Raw genomic sequence first — 22,792 nt, forward strand, 5'->3', positions numbered from 1 at the left:
TTTTCCTGAATTAGAAGAATATTCTGGATGGTATAATAATACCAAGTTTTCCATCAGAGAATTACAGACTCTGTTACTGAATTCTACCTTTACATATCCAGTTTAGATCCTAAAGGTTGGTTGCTGTGGCACAAAAGTGCTGATTCTTGCCATCATCGTTTTCTGGGTTTAGCTCCAGGCTACACACATGTCAGGGTAGATCCCCGTTTTGAAAGTGGCCATTCTGTGACTACCTATTCTGCAGGCAAATTATGTCAGAGTTGGCTCAAACATTCATTCCACTTTGGCGTCAGTTAAGATGCATTTACCTAAATTGAGTAACGTTGTTGATCTGAATGATTTTGTGATGGGCCCGACTTCCAGCAGATCTAAAAGGATATATGCTGTTTACAACGAGGTTTGGAAACTGTCCCAAATTGAGGCGGCTTCCCACATTAGAGCTATAGATCAAGCACATTTAGAAAAAGTGCTAGCAGTTTTAGATAACAGCATTAACACGCTTTCTTCCAGCATTTACACATTAGATAATATTGTTTCATCTGTTGTTGATAATGTGCAAGAAGATGTGTCTGTTTTGTACCATGGTCAAAATCAATTGTGTTCTGTTATGCAGTTTGCCTGGACCTTGCAGACCTTAAAATCTGGAAAAGTGCCATGGCAATATATGAATACTTCATCATTATTTGCCCCGTTTAATTTGACTGACAAGCAACGTTTTATGTCAATGAAAGATACCACATTTTCTATGTTACACATTGAAAAGTTAGAACCGTTACCGTTCTCCGTGGCCGAAACAAATTCTGCAACGTGGCTTATCCACGGGTTGATAACTTTACCTATTCCCCTTTTTAAGTTTGAGGCCTGTATGAAGTACTACGCAATAGCAAATATGAACCTCTGGGCACCGCTTATCTTCATCAAGCTTGGTCTCTACCATTTACCTATAGGGGCCTTAAGGAGGGAAAAGAGGTTTACTTGAATGGTGAAGATTCCACTACAACACCAGATTACTCATTAATGTGTAGGAATATCCAATTACAATGCTCTTGTAACCAGAACAAGCCGAATTTAGCCTGTATTTTGAAAGGTACACCGTCACTTGCTATCATACCAACATTCCCATTACTGGCAAACGGGAGTTATTTACTTTTAAATAATGAAGATTGTTGTGGGATGGTTGCCGGAATTCCTTACATGGTTACGGTCAGTGAGCGTGTAGTTTGTTGTAAAAATGTAATGTTCCCTCCTCCGCATGGGAAGCTTGATGTTTCCATCTGGCCGACGATTCCGACCTTGAAAGCAGAGTTCAACAAGATGAGTCATATTAGAGCTCTGTTATCCCAGAAAGAAGTCGCCCTCACATCTGCTCGTGAAACATTTGTCCTTCACGTGGCAAACACCCGCACAGAAGTGCATGCTTTATTAAATACGGATTTGCCCTTCCATTTCGGTGAATTAATTCACACTATCTTTAATGCTTCCTCCACCACAGGACTGGCTCACTTTTTTAAAGTTGTTAGCAGCGGCCTTGTGACTTCTTTTTAAACTATATTTGGTGTGTTCCCCGGCATTCTTTCATTCTATTTTTTCCAGCCTGTTTGGTGGATTTCTCTTAATGCTGGCTCTGGTCGCAAGCGTACTTCTGTTGTTTTGTTTATTTTAAAATGGATGCACGTCCTGTTTTGCGAGAAGATCTGTCGCGACTGTTGCTGCTCCGCAACCGAATGCTTGAATATTATGGAGCGCTGCCTCTTGCTACCTTGAGTGCGGCTTATGGATTATCGTTTCCATTTTCCTTTTTCACATGCGTCCAGCCTGTCTTTCATTGCCTGAGTTGCGATTTCGACTGGGCCCTGGATTTGTGTCTCTGTAATACGGTGTCTCCCAATGCGGATTATGATCAGCTTATGAGCACCTTGGTTGCTCATGAATTGCTTTGTTCTGGCGGAGGGATTATGGCCTTTGCAGCGATGCATGGAGGTCTGGGATGTTGGAATGTTTTCGCAGCGGCGCAACATTTCTTGACACGCAGCTTCCTTGAAGAAACACCGAGTTGCCCTCTGATGGTGCTAGAGCTCCGGTAATTGAGGAACATGTCTGGTGTGGGTTTGATTAGATTATAAAATGATTTTGCAATGTATTGAAAATTACCTTCTAATGGAGGAAATAAATCTTAGGTGAGAGCATACCAGAAACCTTTCAGAAGGTGAAACTTTGATAGTAAAAAAGACTTTGCTTACCCTACACCACATAATGCTTGTGGTTATTCTTTCAAACCAAATGCTGAATTTTGTGTTTCTTATATATAAAATACCACATCCATGATGTCCTTCCCACATGCTCACTCTAAAATTATTTTGCGTATGCCTCATTTAGAATTGATACTCCGATCAACCAATAAAATTGTAATTATTGTAAAACTATTATGCATAAGTCTTACTTTCCATTGTTTTTTGTGCGTGTTAACCTGTTTAATCAGTTAAGAATGTGAGAGAAGTGATAAAAAGAGTAAGGTAACCTTCCATGTAGGAGTATACTGGTACCTCTGCTCTAGCTGTCGATCATTAACGCCACCAACATTTAATCCCTTCCCTTGGGCATGCATAGGATAAATGTGGAGGTTATTCAAAAGATGTGCTACCTGCGTGGGTCTACTTGTGAGCTGTTGCAAGATCTCAACTGTACTTAGTGACAGGCAGCTGAAGAATAAACAACAGTTACAGTTTCCTTAAAGAAATCAGGGCTCTTGCTAACACTAATGCAGTTACTACAAACCACCATAACTCTGAGACACTGATTCCTAGTCTGGTAGGGGATTTTGGCTACTAAGGTGAGTTTTGGCACACCCTAATTCACTGAGGTTCCAAGTCTCTATGCACAGTTCTGTGTAGGAGCACAATCCCTGCTACATGGCGCCCAACGCTGGTGGTCTTATTACATGACGCTTGAGTAGTACTTCATTCAGTCCTTAACCCCTTCGCTATTGTTTCCGGTTAAAAGTAGTGTCAGACAAACCTACCTATAGTTACATAGGTTTTTTCAAGCTTGATTCTTTCAAAACAGTTTCCTTTTGAATTACTACCCAGTTGTTCTACATTATTTTACATTGTACCTTTACTTCCCTGTGTCACTATGGCTGACATTGACATACCGCAGCATAGTCGCATTGCGGTACGCAACCATTTGCAAGCTTATAATGTCGACTTGGAGGGCATGGCAGTTATGTTTGCAGTGAGTGCTGAGGTGGCATACCGTTTTGAGATTTAATACTCATGGGTGACGTTTCCCGCTGTGGATGCGGCTACTCAGGTGTTTTACACTTATACTCACATACTCGTGCCCGGGGAATATGTTTCATATAGGACACAGGAGGTTCCGATTTCTGCATGGCAGCACTGTGTTTGGTTTAATGGCGCCCTTCCCCATAGTTTAAAGGCAGCTCGATCGATTAGGTCCTTTGTCCATCCCAGGCGCTTCTTGGCCTGTGTTGGCTGGATTTACCCCGCATCCTCGTGCGGGGACTGTCCCCGTTGCTGAATTGAGGCCCCTATATAACTCTGCGATCAGTGATATCAGGGCCCTGGTTCAATATATCACCCGCAATTTGACGGGCGGGGCCCCTAGAGTTGCGGCCCTTCAAGGTGGACCGAGCGGAATGAAGCTTAGTCCTGTGATGGTCAATGCAGTTTTGGGCAAGCGTCCCCAAGATAAGGATGATATGCCTTTTTGGCTTGCCGAGAAATTTGACCAGCTGGAAGCAGTATTTCCATTTTTTTTTTTTTTAGCATGACACCGCAAGGTGTGTGAGGGCAGTTTTAAGACACTTGCGGACTTCCCTCTGGTGTTTCTTTTTTTTTTTTATAAATTATTTTTATTAAAAGATTTTTATCCCATTTTTACAGTGTTCACCAGTATAGCACATAAAACATTCAGTATACAAAAAGAAAGGAGAAAAGAAAAGTAAAAAAAAAAGCAAAACAAACCCATAAAACATTAAAACAACCAAAAGTAATACAAATAATCATATTCATATGTGCTTTAGTATTATCTACATACCATTATCCAAATTGGTGCAATCATATCGTTAACATTACTTTCTGGCTTCCTACTCATTTCTACTCGCTCCCGCCTTGAATCTTACTCTTCTTCCAGCGAGTTAGAGGTTGCCAGATTCTTTCACCCAATGCTCTCGCCCTCCTGCCCTTTCTTTCATAAATAGCTTTCTCCAGATTGTAAGTAGAGATCAGCCTTGCTATCCAGAGTTCAAAAGTAGGGGGGGCCTTGTCAAGCCATGCTCTCGCGATTCCAATTCAATACACCGCCGTTACCATAAACAAAAATTCTATGTAATACTCCTCTGTTTCGCCCGCGATTCCTAAGATTATAATATCATCTGTCAATTTTCTTTTGATTCCCAGCGAGTTTGCCAAAAAGTTCTCAATTGCCCCTTTTAGTGTATGTAATTGTGGACATTGAGCGAACATGTGAACAATATCCGCCTCTGATGAGTTGCATCGTGGGCATGTGATTCCATTGGCCCCACCCCACTGTGCAATTCTTGCTGGCGTGTGGTATAAAGAGTATATTGTTTTGTAGTGCTGTGATTGTAGTGTTGCGGAACATAAAACTGTGTGGCCTAACTTCAAGGATGTCTGTAGATCCTCCGTGGAGGCACCCACCTTTTCCACCCATTTAGTGGCAAACTTATCTATATCATCGGTTTTTAATGTATACAATTCTGCGTAAAGCTGTCTAATTGTGCATCGATCCGCCTTCTCTATATACTCCATAGTCCTGCTGTATTCGAACCCTATTGGTCCTCCTCTTTTATCTGCTAGATAGCTTCTTAGCTGTAAATATTTGAAAAAATTGTTCCCTCTTATGTCATATTTCATTTGTAAGTCCTGAAATTGTCTAATTGTCCCCTCCATGTCCATAAGATCTCCTATATTTTTAATCCCCTTGTTATCCCATTCCTTCATAATTGTATCCCTGAATATCTCCCCTGGTAATGAATGATTGTTATATAGTCGTGTGTAATAATTGTATCGGCCGATACCCAGCTTTTTTGCCACCCCTCTCCAAACTTTATAAGCTGCTTGTAAAGTCTTAAACTTAGTGTGTTTAAAATAGTTATAATCCACTGTTTTCAACAAACCATTCTCAGCTTCATCCCCAATTAGTGCTCTATATACATTTGTATCCTGTTCCTCATTGCTCCCTGCACCTAATAACCCTTGTGTGTACTGCAATGTTGCGGCCCAATAGTAAAGTCTAAAATCCGGGGCTCCCCAACCTCCCTTCTCCCTTGGGAGTACCATGTAACGATACGCTCTTCTGGTCTTCCCTTGGGCCCAGATTAGCCTATTAAGTATTAATTCCAGTTTCCGGAACCATGTTTGTTTGAAAAACAATGGAATCGTTCTGAAAAGGTATAAGAATTTTGGGAAGGTAATCATCTTAATAACGTTTATTCTCCCCATTAGCGTCAGGTGTAGATTGTGAATCCTTTCGGTGTTTCTTTTAACCTTATCTAGTAATGGACTCATATTAAGTTCTACTAATTTATCTAGGTCAGTGGTCACTTTTATCCCTAGATATGTAGCTTCGGGAACAATTCTATTATCTTGATGTATTGTGTATTTATTTTGAACGATCTGGGTTTTACCTTTATTAATTGAATATCCTGCAATCGTTCCGAATTTCAAAGCCTCCTGCTCTATTTCAACTAGCGCCCTCCCTGGTTTTGGTGTTATAATGGCCGCGTCATCTGCATAAGCGAATAGTTTGTACTCCCTCCCGTGCAGTATCACTGGTTGGATATTCCTATTAGCATCTAATTTTCTTAGCAGGGGATCTAGATATAAAGCAAACAGCAGCGGCGAAGCTGGGCAGCCCTGCCTGGTCCCTCGTTTGATCTGAACTTCCTTTGTATAGTTTCTATTTATTCTTATCCTTGCTATTGGATTTTCATAGAGAGCCTGGATTGCCTTAATGTATCCCTCGCCTATCCCGAGCCATTTCATAACCCTCCATAAGTAGTCCCACGAGACCCTGTCGAAGGCCTTTTCAGCATCGAGAAATATGGCTGCGACAGGATCTCGCGATACCTCAACTGCATCTAAAATAGTTATCATCTGCCTAGTATGTTGGGTCGTACCTTTTCCAGGGATGAAGCCATGCTGTGAAGTACTAACTAATCCTTCAATGATTTTGCTAAGTCTTTGGGCTAAAGATTTTGAGAAGATTTTTGTGTCTGCATTTAGGAGTGTGATTGGTCTATAAGACCCTGGCTCTAGCGGTGGCTTGTCTTTTTTCAGGATCACTATTATGTCTGCGCCTGCCCATGACCGTGGTATCGAGCTACCAGCCTGTGCCTGTCTAAGGGTTTCTAACATGTCCCCCCCCAGTTGATCCCAAAAGATTTTATAAAACTCTGCCGGAATCTGATCTGGTCCTGTGGCTTTCCCCACCGGTAAATCTCTCACGGCCTCCCTTATCTCCTGTAATGTTAGTGGAAGATCTAATTCTTCCTTAGCTGCAGTGTCTAGTATATCATGCTGTATTCCCCCCAAATAGTCTGTAATTTCTCCATCCACGTTTCCTATGCTTGAATCGTATAGGTTACCATAGTAGCTTCTAAAAACCTCCTGTATCTCCTCTGGTGTGGTAACCACATTACCTAGCCTATCTTTAATTTCTTTTATATCCCCTGCTGATAAATTTTGTCGGGTGCGTATTGCTAGTAAGTGTCCCACCCTTTCATTGAACTCATAGCACTTTTCCTTCTTTGCTAGATAGTTCCCTGCCCCCTTCTGAGCCAGGCTTGTCCCTGCCTCTGCTTTATTTATTTCTATTTCTAAAAGAATTTCCTCTAGTGGGTCTCGCTTGTGGATTGCTGTAATTAGTCTTTCTTCTAGGACCTCCAGTTCCCTCATCCTTTCCTCTGTCTTAATCCTCTCTTTCTTAGTTCTTTGCAGTGTATAGCTTAATGTTTCTCCCCTGATTCCAGCTTTAAATGCGTCCCAGATCATATTAGTTGTAGCTGTATTCCTATTCTCTTCCCAATATTGGGGTATCCATTCCTGCATATGTCTTATATAACCTGGCTCCCTCAATAATCCTCTCTCAAATGTCCAAGTACTGTTTTTACTCACATTCTTATTGAGCATTGATATACTCAACACTAATGGATTGTGATCCGATATCACTCTAGGCAGTTTTACTAGTTTAGAATCGTTTATAATCGATCTAGAAATAAAAAAATAGTCTAATCTGGCTACCATCTTATGCGGGGCTGAATAAAATGTACTCCCTGTCCCTATTGGATTTTTTTCTGCCCAAACGTCTACTAATGCATTATGCCTCGCCATATAGTGTATGGCCTTGCACGTTTTTTTCTTTCTGCCATTATACCCTCCCCTGTTCAACAAGCTCATCCCATTTAGTCTATTGATGTTAAAATCTCCACAGCATATTATTGGTTCAGTCCACAATGCAAGTTCTCCATCTAGCATTTCAAAGATGTCTGGTTCATCATCATTTGAGGCATAAACTGACACTATTGTATAACACCCCCCCCTGTACATCCACCTCCGCAATAACCCATCTTCCCTCTTGATCTTCTTTTTTCCTTTTAAGTTTTACGACCCCTTTTTTAGCTAATATTGCCACTCCTCTTGTCTTTGTCTCTTGCCTTGTATAGGCAAGGATGTCAAACCCCATTTGTCCCAACAAGAGATTTTCTTTTCCTGCAATATGTGTCTCCTGCAGACATATTATCTCTAATCTAAGCGATCTCAACAAAGCAGCAACTTTTTGTCTTTTATCAGCATTGTTCAACCCACATACATTCATGGAAATCATCCTTAACGCCATTTATGTATCACAAAAATATCCCTTCTACAATGACATACTCTTTTAGCACTTGCCAACAGATTGTTTACTGATACATCTTTCTCTCTAGTACATTCTTTTCTCCCTTTTCCCACTGTTTGTGCTCTTATTCTCCAGCTTACAACCTCCCCTTTACCCACCCTCCCTCCCCGCACCCCACCCTCAGGACTCCCGCCCCCCCTCCCCTCACCCCTTCCACAGGCAAATAGGTCACACATGACCTATATGTGACTGCTGTGTGCTGTAGAGTCGCTTCCCTCTCCCTCCCAATTTCATTATCTTTCCTTCATCGCCCAACACCCTGTATTGCTACCCTATCCTAGCACTGCCACTTATGACTTTATCTTTTTCCCCCTCTTCCCTTGTTTTTCTCTGTCAACTCTGTTAAGTATTCACTGGCCTTTACCTCCGAGAAAAACATCCTAACATGACCACCAACGATGGTCTTCAATTTTGCAGGAAACATTAAGTAAGCCTCTGCCCCTTGCTGTTGGAAAGGTGTTATCATCTGCCTAAGTCGCCACCGTCTCTCTACCGTTACGTGACAAAAATCGGGGCGAGCAAAGAAAGTTACTCCTTGAGCTGTTTTTTTGGCATCTGGTCTGGCTTTTTCCATTATTTCTTGCCTTGCCAAATAATTACCGCAGAAAACCAGCATAGCCCTAGGCTTGTTATCCTGTCGATCATCTTTCCTCTTTTTGTTAACCAGTGGGAACCTATGTGCTCGTTGTACTTCTAATTCCCATTGCCATGGTACTACAGGGAAGGCCTCTTTCAGCAATTTAATGACGAAACCTCTGGGATCCTGCCCCTCCACCCCTTCCTCCAGTCCAAGAAGTCTCACATTACTCCGTCTTTGCCGATTCTCAAAATCTTCAATTTTCCACTGCAAGTCCTCTGCCACTTTAGTCTGTTCCATTTTAAATGCTTGCCAGTCAGTAATCTCATCCTCGACTCTGCTAGTCCGTTCCTCAACAAGTCCCACTCTTTCTTCCACTTCCTCGTATTTTTTATTCATTTTCCTAATCGAAGTTTGGATTTTCTTAGTGTCATGTCTGGCTCTTCTGCTCTCTGCTCTTGCCTCAGCCTGCATTTGTTTAAGAGTACTAAACAACATATCCATTGTGACATTTTGTGAAGTTTCAGGGTCCCCACCTCCTGCTGCCCCGCTTCCCCCTATTGAGGTTTCTTGAAAGGCGCTTGCAGTTCCTGAGTAATCCCACAGCAGGTTTTTATTCGTTTTATCAGGGGAGCCTCCACGCCTCACAGTGTGTTTCCTTTTTTTTTTGTATTTCTCTCCCCGCTCTCTTCAGTATCTGAGCTAGTTTCTGTTGTGGATTTGCCTATAGATTTACCTGCCTCGTCGCTTGAGGTAGTGTCTGAACCTTCATTCACAGAAAAGAATTTATCCCCCTCTCTCTCTCTCGACGATTCGATACTTGCCAGGCTTCCCCACATTGCGCAATTACTCTGTCCCAGCTTATTAGACCATTCTTCTTCCACTTGCAACAGAGCGTCTAGCATCCTTTCATTGCTCAGGTTTCTTACCCCCTCTGTCTCTGCTACCGACGCCGGCACCTGGCCATCCTGTTTGTTTGAGCTGCCAGCACTTTCTTTGAACTCCAATGCTGCTCCCGCTGACGACGCGCCACCCGTGACTGCATTCACTCGTTGCTTGGTTACCGAGGCGTCCATGAGGTCGGCGCCCGACTCCCTCGCGTCTCCTCCAGCAATCACCTGGGTAGCGCCCGTCTCCCTCGCTTCTCCGCTATCATCCGCGAGAATGCCGTCTGGCTTTCTCCCTTCTCTGCTAGCGTCCGCGGGGGCGCTCACTGAGGCTGTGCTCGCTGGTTGCTTGGTTACTGAGCCGCTGGCGTCCGCGAGGACGGCGCCCGGCTCCCTCATTTCTCCGGTGGCGTTCTCACTACCGGGTAGTTGCTCCTCCGGTGGCTTCGCCCCTGCTGCACTCCCAGCTGGTTTTGCACAGAAGGATTCCGGCAAGGTAGGCTGCCTGAAAGTTGCTTCTTTGCCCTCTTTTACCACCGTAATCCTGTTTCTTTGCTCGAGTGCATCTTTATTTAGCCCGGCAGCTATGTTCTGTGTCTCGTCCCTCGTAGTCATAGTTCTCATTCCAAGTTTCTTGTCTTTGTCGGCTTTGCGTTGCAAGGTTTTCTGGGCCAAGGTTGATATTAAGGCAGGTGCAGGCGTCCCTCGTTTGCCGGGACAGGGTGTTTTAGGGATCGCGCCTGTTCCCTGTAACTTGTTTGTAATACCGGCCATAGGCGCTGCTTTCTCCTTGTCTTTGTCTTTTTCGATCTTCTCTCTCTTTCCTTTCTGGGACATCACGCTGAAAATTACTTCCCAGTACCTTCGTGTATTTTTAAGCACTGTTCTGACTGTTAGCAGGACGCTTTCTCTGAGATTCCTTTCTGTGCACTTATGTTCACTGCTCACCGCCCTCTTTAGCCACCAGAGCAGTCTCATATCCAGTACCAAGAACTCCTCAGGGCATCAACCATATCGTCCTGGTCGGGAGAGGGAATAGGTGCGACTGTTCACTACACCACACTGGCGGCCATCTTGCCCACGCCCTCTGGTCTGGAAGCAGTATTTCCTAATTCGACTCCCGTGGAAAAACACAGGATTCTTACAATTAGTTTGCCCAAGGACTTGGTACCGGAAGCCGGTGACTGAGTCATGGGGTAGGATTTTTGCGGCAGTGTACATGAGGTGCTTCGGGCACTCCGTCAATGATTGTCCTTCCGACAGTCATTAAGCGTGTTCAAGATGAACAGGGACCGGAGGCTGCGGTTGACTTGGGAATGAGACTCGTGGGCTCATTTGATGTAGTTTCCGATCTGGTCCTTTCTGATATATAGGGAGATGCAGTGAACTTTCAAGTGGCGAATGCCTTACGCGAGGTCCCCAATGCCGACAAACCCCAACAGTTACCGAGAATTATTACGGCGGCTTATAAAACCAGTGGCCACAATAGTTTGGGTCTCAAGCCCTTTTCTACTAAAGATAAAGAACAAACTCAGAGTGCGAAGTCTGAAACAGACGTTCAAACCACAGCTCCAAAGAAAAATTGGAACAGAAATAAAAAACAGGGGAAACAGCAACAGAAACAGGAGTCCCGTCCCCCATCACCAGTGCCTGCGTCTACTGAGCGTGTTTATGAGTTGCGCGACCGCTGTACGATTAAGTCGCCTGATCGTTTTCAGGTTCCAGATCAACGCTCTCCTCGTTCTTTACAGGACACATCGGCCTCATCATCCTGTGGTGTAGGCGGAGGCAGAGGTCGGGGTGGCCAGCCGAGTCGCGACCAACCCCGCCCGAAAGACGGAAAAGGCAAGCAGGACGATTCTTCACAGAAAAGAGCATAGTTTCAGAAAAAGAAAGTTGCCGCTTTAACAGCGAGATATGCCACAGATAGTGAGAACGCAGCTTAGGAATCAGACATGGGTGTTGACGTTGTTGGACAGCATGGCGGAGATTACCATAGTGCGAGAGGCCCTGCGTCCACTAATGTAGGTGATAGCGACTGACCAATATGTTGTTGTAGAGACAGCTGATACTAGAGTAGCTCCCCCTGATAGGCTTTTTGAAATTGTCCTTTTAATTGAAGGTGACATACAACGTACCGTAAAAGGGGTATTTTGGGAAAATCTTACAACTAACTATGACATTTTGTTAGCGAAGGCTGACTGGCCCCCACCTTTTGACCTCGTGGCTCCGAGAGGGGAGGAGGTAATCCTCCCTAGTTTTGCGCACACAGTGTCTAAGGAGCATGCGCTGAATTTTGCAAAATTTCCATTGTATCATTTACACTGATGGTTCAGCGCAAGTTGCGCATGCGTCTAACACGCATACATTTCAGCTTGTACCTTTATGGTAGGTACCATGGTGAATGATGAGTTCAAGTCCGATGTTGTGCATACACAGACATTGGGAGACTGTACCGCACAGTTGGCAGAGCTCCGTGCTCTGATGCTTGCATTGGAGTACTCTGATCCTAGTGTGACGACTCTTATTGTGAGTGATTCTTACTACTGTGTCCAGTCTTACAATGAAAATCTGTTCTTTTGGGTTCAGAATGATTTTCGTGATTCCAAGGGTAGCACGATAAAACATAAAATTATCTGGGTCCGAGTGGCTGAGCTTAAAGAGCAGTTGAAAAACCAAAAGGTGATGATGGACGGAGCGTTGACAATACAAACACTCACCCCCAGTCAACTGATCTGGGTTTAATCCATCATCGTTCTTTAGCTCACTCCGCCACCCCAGTTCAGAACTGTTCCCATGAGGCACAGGGTCAGACTGATTTGCATATGGCCATGTCTGAACTGGGGTGGCAGAGTGGGCTAAAGAACGGTGATGGATTAAACCCAGATCAGTTGACTGGGGGTGAGTGCTTGTATTGTCAACGCTCCGTCCATCATTTCCTTTGGTTTTTCTTAAAGAGCAGTTGCCACTCATGTATGTAATTCACACTCTCGGTCATCAGCGTGTGGGAGTTCACGCTGTTTGCAATAGTTTGGCCGATGAGGCCGCAAATCAGCAGTATCGACATATTTGGTTGCGGCAGTTACACGTTCCAAAAGAAAGATTGATGATGACATCTTGGCGGCTGTAGCCGCTACTGAGAAGGGAATTAAATATCCTAAAGGGTTCCCTTCAAAGTATTCTCATCACTTAAGTCCTGATAAAGTTCCTTAGGTGAAAATACAGGACGTTGGTGAAAGACTGATTCCCAACGCGGACCTCAGGTCCACACTGATTACAGCTGCTCACGGGGGTGTTGCGTCTGCGCATTCAGGCGTTTCGGCTACTGTAGCTCAGTTACAACAACGTTTCTGGTGGCGGGGACTGTACAGACACATGATTATGTCCTTCAATGTGACATTTGCCAGCAGATTAAGCCTTCAACTGCTGCGCGTCCGCCCCAGACACAGTTGTACATTTCTAATGAACCACTTGGTTGCGTTTATTTAGATCACTGCGGCCCTTTTTCCTCTGATACTGCGTATAAGTACATCTTAGTTGCAGTTCATTCTTGCACACGCTTTGTGTGGGTGCGGCTACACCGCAGCGCTGATTCGCGAACTGTCATAAGAGACTTGCGTGTCTTTGTAGGGATTTTTGCCTGTGGCACCTTCCATTCGGATCAGGGTCCTGCTTTCGTCTCTAAGGCGTACAAGGATACCATGACTTCGTTGGGGGTCCAAGTCAAGTTTTCGTCTCCATACAGACCTAAGGGTAATAGTGTTGTGGAACGAATGAACCAAGATTTAAAGCAGTCTCTGACAGCTAGAGTTATTGGCACTGGCAGGAACTGGCTAGCCTACCTAAATAGCGTGCAACGTGCACTTAATAATCTCCCTAGAAGGTCTCTGGGTGTGCTGACCCCATACGAAATGCTCTTTGGTATCAAAATGTTCGTCCCGGACCTTGATGGTCTAGACCAGGCGGCGGTTACTGCCCCCTTTGATGTAGATGAACATTATCATGTTTTACAGAATCTACAAGAGACGAGAGACAGTCTTGCAAAGGAACACTTGCCCTCCACATCTGATGCTGCGTTGCTGATTCCGGTAGTTGGCTGGCTACCCCAAGTTGGAGAACTGGTTCGAGAGAAGATCGAAAACAAGAAAGAATTTGGTCCCTCATATTGAGCTCCAGTTCCAGTGCTTGGCGTGAAGGGCACAAGAACAGTCATTTTACTACCACTTTCAGGTCGTAAAGAACAAAGGTACATCTCCATTGACAATGTCAAACTGCACAGAGTGGCTGATTCTTCTTAGCATGACTCCTGCGGTCTCATGTCCATCGATTTTGAGAAATTCTGTTTTGGCCCCGGCTCCTAACCCCAGGCCTGACGTTGCCTTCGGGATGCCTGCAGTTTCAAGTCCTTTGTTAAGTTCTCCATCTGATGCTCATCTTGACGAGACTGAGTATACTTACCCTACTGACTTATCGATACCTGATTTGCAAACGTGTTTGGCTACAGAGTCCAGATTTTCATTTGACACGGACTCTCACACATCGAAGACCCCTTCAAAGATCTCAATTTTTGCATCATGGTTTAAAAAACATTTTTTGATTCCTCCTTGGACCTACATTTGGTTGGTGCGTTTTTCAATTTACCTATTCATGTCTATTGGATTCGTGGTGTATTTTTTCCACCTTGTCAACGGACACTATGTTGAAGAGAGAATATGCATTCGACATGTTAATGGAACATTGGCTCCCCATTCCTCGTCACACAGATTGAAGAGGGACCTGGCTTTTGTTAACATAACTGCTTGGCCAGTCTTAGATGGGATTGTGTGGGATGCTATTAGATTTCAAATTCATGGACCCACTGAAGTTATTAATGTCCCAAATGTCCTAAGAGTTTGTATGGGGGATGTGATTAAACAACATATACGTTCTGATGATTGGGATGTTCAGGCTGTAGAGGCTTTATTTTCTGATTTGAAATATTATGCTGCCTTTGATTCTGAAGATCTGAATCTAGAATCCGCAAATTATGGTGATTTGTTTTGTTATTAACAATTTGGCAATCACTACTTGCATAAGGCTAACACCAGGAGGAATATGGTTAATTATACACAATGGGAACATTGTCCCGCCTCTGTACAAGGCAGTTCCACATCTATTTTAAAGAGGTTCACTTATTTTACTGATTTTAATCAGTCAAATCCCAATGCATTTTATTTAAAAATGACTGAAAAGTCCACTTTCAAGGTTAGACTTACCCACACAAAATTATTGTATTCAAAGTCCTTTTTAGACCAATTGGCTGTTGGGGGATACGAGCTGTGAAAAGATACTATTGATCTTAAATCTGTTTGGGGTTCTAAAGATTGGCGAGTGCAAGGCACCGAGGCTTTGCATCGTGCATGCCTCATCCCGGACCATATGTTGTTTTTGAATTCTACAATTTCACAAACAACTTGCTTTGGATTGGCTACTACTAAAAAATTAAATGCTCCATCTTTTCCTGAATTAGAAGAATATTCTGGATGGGATAATAATACCAAGTTTTCCATCAGAGAATTACAGACTCTGTTACTGAATTCTACCTTTAACATATCCAGTTTAGATCCTAAAGGTTGGTTGCTGTGGCACAAAAGTGCTGATTCTTGCCAGCATCATTTTCTGGGTTTAGCTCCAGGCTACACACATGTCAGGGTGGATCCCCGTTTTGAAAGTGGCCATTCTGTGACTACCTATTCTGTAGGCAAATTATGTCAGAGTTGGCTCAAACATTCCACTTTGGCGTCAGTTAAGCTGCATTGACCTAAATTGAGTAACGTTGTTGATCGGAATGATTTTGTGAAGGGACCGGTTTCCGGCAGATCTAAAAGGATATATGCTATTTACAACGAGGTTCGGAAACTGTCCCAAATTGAGGTGGCTTCCCACATTAGAGCTATAGATCAAGCACATTTAGAAAAAGTGCTAGCAGTTGTAGATAACAGCATTAACACACTTTCTTCCAGCATTTACACATTAGATAATATTGTTTCATCTGTTGTTGATATTGTGCAAGAAGATGTGTCTGTTTTGTACCATGGTCAAAATCAATTGTGTTCTGTTATGCAGTTTGCCTGGACCTTGCAGACCTTAAAATCTGGAAAAGTGCCATGGCACTACATGAATACTTCATCATTATTTGCCCCGTTTAATTTGACTGACAAGCAACGTTTTATGTCAATGAAAGATACCACACTTTCTATGTTACACATTGAAAAGTTAGAACCGTTACCGTTCTCCATGGCCGAAACAAATTCTGCAACGTGGCTTATCCACGGATTGATAACTTTACCTTTTCCCCTTTTTAAGTTCGAGGCCTGTATGAAGTACTACGCAATAGCAGATATGAACCTCTGGGCACCGCTTATCTTCATGAAGCTTGGTCTCTACCATTTACCTATAGGTGCCTTAAGGAGGGGAAAGAGGTTTACTTGAATGGTGAAGATTGCACTACAACACCAGATCACTCATTAATATGTAGGAATATCCAATTACAATGCTCTTGTAACCAGAACAAGCCGAATTTAGCCCGTATTTTGAAAGGTACACCGTCTCCTGCTATCATACCAACATTCACATTACTGGCAAACGGGAGTTATTTACTTTTAAATAATGAAGATTGTTGTGGGATGGTAGCCGGAATTCCTTACATGGTTACGATCAGTGAGCGTATAGTTTGTTGTAAAAATTTAATGTTTCCTCCTCCACATGGGAAGCTTGATGTTTCCATCTGGCTGACGATTCCGACCTTGAAAGCAGAGTTCAACAAGATGAGTCATATAAGAGCTCTATTATCCCAGAAAGAAGTCGCCCTCACATCTGCTCGTGAAACATTTGTCCTTCATGTGGCAAACACCCGCACAGAAGTGCATGCTTTATTAAATCCGGATTTGGCCTTCCATTTCGGTGAATTAATTCACACTATCTTTAATGCTTCCTCCACCACAGGACTGGCTCACTTTTCTAAAGTTGTTAGCAGCGGCCTTGTGACTTCTTTTCAAACTATATTTGGTGTGTTCCTGGGCCCTGGATTTGTGTCTCTGTAATACGGTGTCTCCCTATGCGGATTATGATCAGCTTATGAGCCTCTTAGTTGCTCATGAATTGCTTTGTTCTGGCGGAGGGATTATGGCCTTTGCAGCGATGCATGGAGTCCTGGGATGTTGGAATGTTTTCACAGCGACGCAAGATTTCTTGACACGCAGCTTCCTTGAAGAAACACCGAGTTGCCCTCTGATGGTGCTAGAGGCTCCGGTAATTGAGGAACATGTATGTTCTTTCCCTTTGCTGAATTGGATGGCTGAACTGTTTTCAGATGAGGACAGTGACTTCCTATTAGAGGCTGTTGCTGCATATTTTGCATATACAGTGAGATGTGTTATCGCTTCTCTCACTCTCGCATGGCCGAGGTCACATGTTGGTTATCGGATATATATATATATTTTTTTAATTGTTTTTCTCGATTTCAGTTTTTTCCACCCAGCCCTATTGGCTTCCGTATTTCAGTTGCTAAAATTGACAATTTATGGAATTTGTTCCCATTTTATCATTGTGGCAATTTGAACTTGGTTCTGACTGTCGATCTTGAACTCTGCTTTCCAAAATTGCCCCTTTTTATTATCCGTGCTCGGATCAAGGGAGGGTGTCATGGGGATAAGCCTTGTCTTTACACTGTGTTAAGTTGACATGAGCTTATTAGAAGTTTAAATGCCATTTTTCCTTTCTGCAGCCTTTTTGCACACGGCACAAATTATTATAAATGTTTCGAGTTAAGTAGAGTGTTTTGCTTCACACGAGAATAATATGTTTTTCTATACTAGCAGCCTTGCTTGGTAAGCTTTGTCTGAACAGTGAGTGCAGAGGCCTTCAAGGTTATTTCAACACAGTGGTTGTTATTTGGACAGATCAGTGCACGTTCTAGACATAACATATATGCAGCTGCGGCCACCTCCGATTTTGGCGCATTTAATAATTCACTGCGTAGGCATGATCACACACACTTGGAGAACATTCACATGCAGAGAGCTGTGGCAGAAACTGATGTGATCCATTTCTGCTAGGACCAAAAGGTATGGGGCCGCCCTTGAAATCCCAAGAGACCTTCTGTAGATATAAAATAACCTACTGGCAAGGGAGGGTGAGATATAGGTGTATTCTAACCCGTTTCCATTTAGCATTCTAATATGCTTTCTCCCTTTGTATTTTATGGAATGGTAACTATGCTGATAATCTTGTTGCTTATAATATGTTTGCTTGTATTAGCTAAGATACTGCGCATGAGAACACGGCATTAGAAATAAATATTTCAAACTTGCTCGTGTCTCCATTTACTCCATGTTCTGGACTGGTATGAGAGTATAACAATAGAGTGTTCATGTGTTCCACATTGCCTGAGGTATTCTAAGTTCCATGTTCTGGGTTGTCTAATCATTGGGGTTATGGAAGAACCAATGAGACACTGATTGCTAGTCTGGTAGGGGATTTTGGCTTCTAAGGTGAGTTTTGGCACACCCTAATTCACCGAGGTTCCAAGTCTCTATGCACAGTTCTGTGTAGGAGCAGAATCCCTGCTACACCCCAAGACTGTGATTTTCATCTTTGATCTAAGACATGACCATATCAGAATATATTAATAGTTCACATTTGGCTTGCGCATGCAAACTAGCATCTCTTATGAGATTATTATATAGACTGGCCCTTTTATGTTAAAATGTATTTCATTACAAATAGCAATGTTTTTTTAATAGATGTTTTAAGACTGCATGGTTCGAATGGATTTTAAGATACAAGTTATTTCTTCTGGTCAAAGGTCATAGCTCAGAAAATATAAGAAAAAAGCAAAGCATTATGATGAGCAACCATACCTTTATTGTGTTTCATGAACAGCTCCTTCATTGACATTCTTAAATAACTCAAAATGTTTGCAAAGACCAAACTTCAAGAAAACAGTTAAAACATAAAATAGCAATATTTATTTTATTACAAAATTAACAGTACTTATAAACAAGGTAATCTTGATGGAATGTAGCAAAAACTGCACATTTTATACTTTTGAAGATGATCCAAATAATCAGGCTGGTTGTTAATTATTCACATACCAAGTTTACCAAATATATATTCTTTGATTTTAAATTTCGGTTATGCATTTTGATAAGTTATATGTTACAGTGTGTGTGTGCATATGTATGTATATATATATATATATATATATATATATATATATATATATATATATATATATAATGTCATGCCCCAAATTGATAAGAGACGATGGCATTCCGCTGTAGTGTAGAAGAATTTACTCACTGAATCGGATTCCCAATTACAAAACAATGAATAATTCATGATGCTACTGTTCAGTATAATGCAACATCATGCTTAAATCTCAATATTATTACAGCCTACCATTCTCATTCGTATTCCAGTACGCATGTATCAACAGCATGACCCAATATACAGCATGACACCGAGGTATACTTACACATTCAGCTCCAATCTTAACAGACATGCCTACCACTCAATATTGTACTCCATTGCATTTAAAATCCATCATAATATAAAGATTATTTCAAGAGCGAATTACGTAATAAAGTCAGTATATACATCAATATGTTTTCCTCTTGTGCACATCTCAACAATCATATCATAAATCCATTACCTTTATTCCTGCCTGCTGTGTTGCAGATAATACCCAATCAAACTGACATTATAATATCTTGTAAATATACTCAGTGTATTTCCACTCCTGAACACAAATACTACTGCTGTAATAAGGATAGAAACCGGATACATGATGATGATTATTTATTTTTAAAAGTGTACAAACCTAGAAGCATGAATTATACTGGATAATACCATCATGGATTATTCATTGTTTTGTAATTGGAAATCTGATTCAATGACTTACGTGTCATTTGTGTTTGTAGTTTATTTTCTAGGTTTATTGTTATGCAAATTATTTGTTTTCCTTCGCCAATAGGGCTTGTACTTGACAGGCTCTGTGAGCCAAAATGTGGCATCTGTTATGTGACACTGTGGATTCAATTCTGCTACACTGCAGCAGAGTGCCGTCGTTTTTTATTACTTTAGGACTCATACGTATTGGGTCCACAACACGCAGACAGCACTGGTATCACCCAAAGACATATATATATATATATATATATATATATATATATATATGTGTGTGTTTGTGTGTGTGTGTGTGTATTGGTGCAAAGAACATGATGTGATATTAACTTCTCTTTACATAAAGGTTACATTTCTGATAATCCTTTACATTGTAGACAGTTTCCAGAACTTTTTATACTTTCCGCTTTTTAGCCCACATAAAACAATGTTGTATGTGTACATTGAAAGTACATTTCTCATTGACTTTGCAACCACTGTATTTTCTTTACAGTAACCTGTTTTACATCCTTAAAAGGTTTGGATGGTACCATAAAATATACATAAAATAGGCACAAGCAGCGAAAATCAGTGTAATGGTGTTTTTCTAAAATTAAGGAAAGCAAGTCAAACATAAAATGGCCGTCCCAATAAAAAACATACAGGAAAAAAAGTTGAAAAGTTCACCTGAAAGAGTGTTAGAACTGTGCAAAGGTGACTGAAGTGCAACCCACTGGCTACAATAAAAATGAAGATTTCCGAAAACTCAACATTGTTTAACACTAACTATGGTTAGAATAATCCTGAGCAAATGCCAACACCTTGTACAACCCAGGCACGAAAACACCACAGAGGCGATTTACCAAGTAAGAAAAAAATCTTTTCTAAGTCAAAACAGACAAGAGGGAGATCTACAGATGGCAACTTCTGTGACATATAATGTATTCATATGTTTGTAGGAGATTACCCTGCAGTACCAAAATACAGTGTTTTATGTTTAAATAAATGATACATATTCCTGTTAGAGGAAATGATTGTGCTGACATCATTTACATTGCCACTGCCTATGCCTCCTGAATATATTATAAATGACAAACTGTACACAAGGCTATGAAGATTTGTTATAAAACACCCACCATTTATGTACAGAAAACATTACTTTTTCACCTGGAGAACAATTCAGGATTCATTTTCTAGGCAGCAGCTACATATACGCTGTAAACATTACCCGCAATTGTATTTAACACATTTCAACGAACAGCATATTATGGTTTGGTCTGCTTCTGGCCTGGTATAAGACGTTTTTACCTTCAACTTTGTCCATGTGAACTAGAGAAGACAATGTTTTGATGGTATTACATTTACAGTACATTGTGCACAAAAAGTAATTTATAGAATATAGTTAGATTTAGTGTAACATGGAATTTTGTTTTTGTGCATACATTAGTGTGGTTAGCTTTTAGCTGTAGCACTCTGAACTTTGTGCTCACATTTTAAAGTTAACACTGATATGAGTTCCTACCAGTTTTTGAAGCACCCAGACAATGTTGAGGGCATACTGTGCTATTATTATTTCAGCTCAATAGTATCAGCAAACACAAACGCCAGACTAATTAACAAGACTCTAGAGTACATATGCCCACCAGCAACCTAATCATTCAACTAAATTGAAACCGCACATATAATTTCTTTGAGCAGCATTGATTGGTATATTTGAGGGTATTACTCATAGAACAAATTTCTTTTATAAAGCTTGGGTTTATCATAGATACTTTAGATCGCATGCCTGCATTCCTATTTTATCATTATTTTGGTCCATTTGGCCTTGAGAAAACTGACAATACAGCTACAAGGCCCCTGCAAACACAATCAAACTAGAGTGCTAGAATGCACTAGGGAAGGAAACTGTCACCAAAACAAACCAATGAATCTAGACTTAACCCGATTTTAAATGTCCCATCTAATATAGTTTGTACCATAAGAGTTACCAACAAATGCAAAAATGTTGTGTCCTTGCACACCAAAGTAAATAGCTAAGCATGTTGATGGCTTGCCTGAATACTGCACGCTCTCAAGTTGCAAGCTGGAAAGGCCAGCCTGGCCCTTCATAGTTCCAAAGTTGATGCACTGATTATCATTGATTGGGGTATCATCATTATTATTACATCATTTTGATGTTTCATTGATTTAGCACCATATAACCTGATATCCATTGGTAATTTTATTTTAGGAAAATGTTTACCATTTGACGTAACACCTAAGTGCACAAAATTGCTCTCTTATCGTTGAGCATTTTATTGTCAAGCTCTGTAAAAATAAGCAAAATTTCCTCAAAGTGCTTTCAAATTTTGTTAAATCTGTTTATTAAAAAAAAGCAAAATATCTTCAATTTTGGCCGATGTCTCTTTTATTTGGTCCCATCAGTAGTTGCAAACATTTTTAATGAGCCTAAATACAATGTGCTTAGTCGTAAAAATGTATTCAGGTGTCTTACGTTGTCATGTTTGCTGGTTAATAACTTTTTGCCTGAGTCCTCAGCCAAGCTCTTACATTGTGCAAAAATATGGTACCCTGCCAGTGTGATTGTGTGCAGCAACTATTTTGTATGCAAGATGATGCAAATATGGTACCCCAAATGGTTCAAATCAAGACATACTGTATCAAACTAGAAGGCTAGGTGTAAAACTCTCTGCGCTAAAGAGTTTTTTAAGTGTAGAACAAGTTTAATTAATACTAAACACCACACTTTTTCAATCTATCTTAAAGTGTATATATGTATTTGTATGTGGAATTTGTAAAGCACTTCAACGTCCACCATATCCTTATTTTTGCTATAGAAAACCTCAACATATATCAATAAATACAAGATTTCATAAGTTAACACAAACTAGTAGACTGACACAGTGATCTGTGTGATAATGACAAATGCAAAAAATTTATGAATGCATTAATGGAGAGGTAATCAGGAAGAACACATATGAAGAAAAATAAATGTAAAATTGCATAGACAAACACGAAGAAACCACTATGAAGACTACCAGAATAAATAAAATCGTTAATGACAGCTGTAACCGTGACTCTGACAGGGGCCCTTACTCTAACCTCTTTCCCAAGCTCAAGCCTGATACATGAGCCCAACTGTCACATTAACCATCCCAGGCAGTAATCCCAGCTAATCTTAAAATTAAATATAACATTAGTTTTACTGCAATCCATTCACATGACCCTTATTTTAAATTTTACGAAGTGCAACCCATAACCCAAGCTTCAACCAAAACACATGCCAAATTCTGAACTTTAGCACAGCCCCGTTCAATAACATCAATCATAATACAATCTCCAACACTAAAATTATTTATACTTTTCTTCATGTTATTTTCATAACTTACTTAATAATGGTTTCTTCATTCTCATCAGCCGCGGTCGGCAGTAGGAGTTCCTGCAGGGCGGTGACGTGGGGAGGGGG

At 41.4% G+C, this 22,792-nt stretch overlaps 2 protein-coding genes across 2 annotated transcripts in view; one reads left to right on the forward strand and one right to left on the reverse strand.

The window, feature by feature from the left end:
* The window catches only part of REDIC1 (regulator of DNA class I crossover intermediates 1), an 805,769-nt gene that overhangs the window by 647,488 nt on the left and 135,489 nt on the right, over nucleotides 1-22,792 (forward strand). The window lies entirely within an intron of this gene.
* SLC2A13 (solute carrier family 2 member 13) overlaps nucleotides 18,284-22,792 on the reverse strand; it is a 1,480,845-nt gene continuing 1,476,336 nt past the window's right edge. Inside the window, exon 11 of the mRNA XM_078680010.1 lies at nucleotides 18,284-22,765. The gene's annotated coding sequence lies outside the window, so the exon portion shown is untranslated. The remainder of the gene's footprint in view (nucleotides 22,766-22,792) is intronic.

Source organism: Lissotriton helveticus, chromosome 1_1 (assembly GCF_964261635.1).
Source record: "Lissotriton helveticus chromosome 1_1, aLisHel1.1, whole genome shotgun sequence".
Lineage (NCBI taxonomy): Eukaryota > Metazoa > Chordata > Amphibia > Caudata > Salamandridae > Lissotriton > Lissotriton helveticus.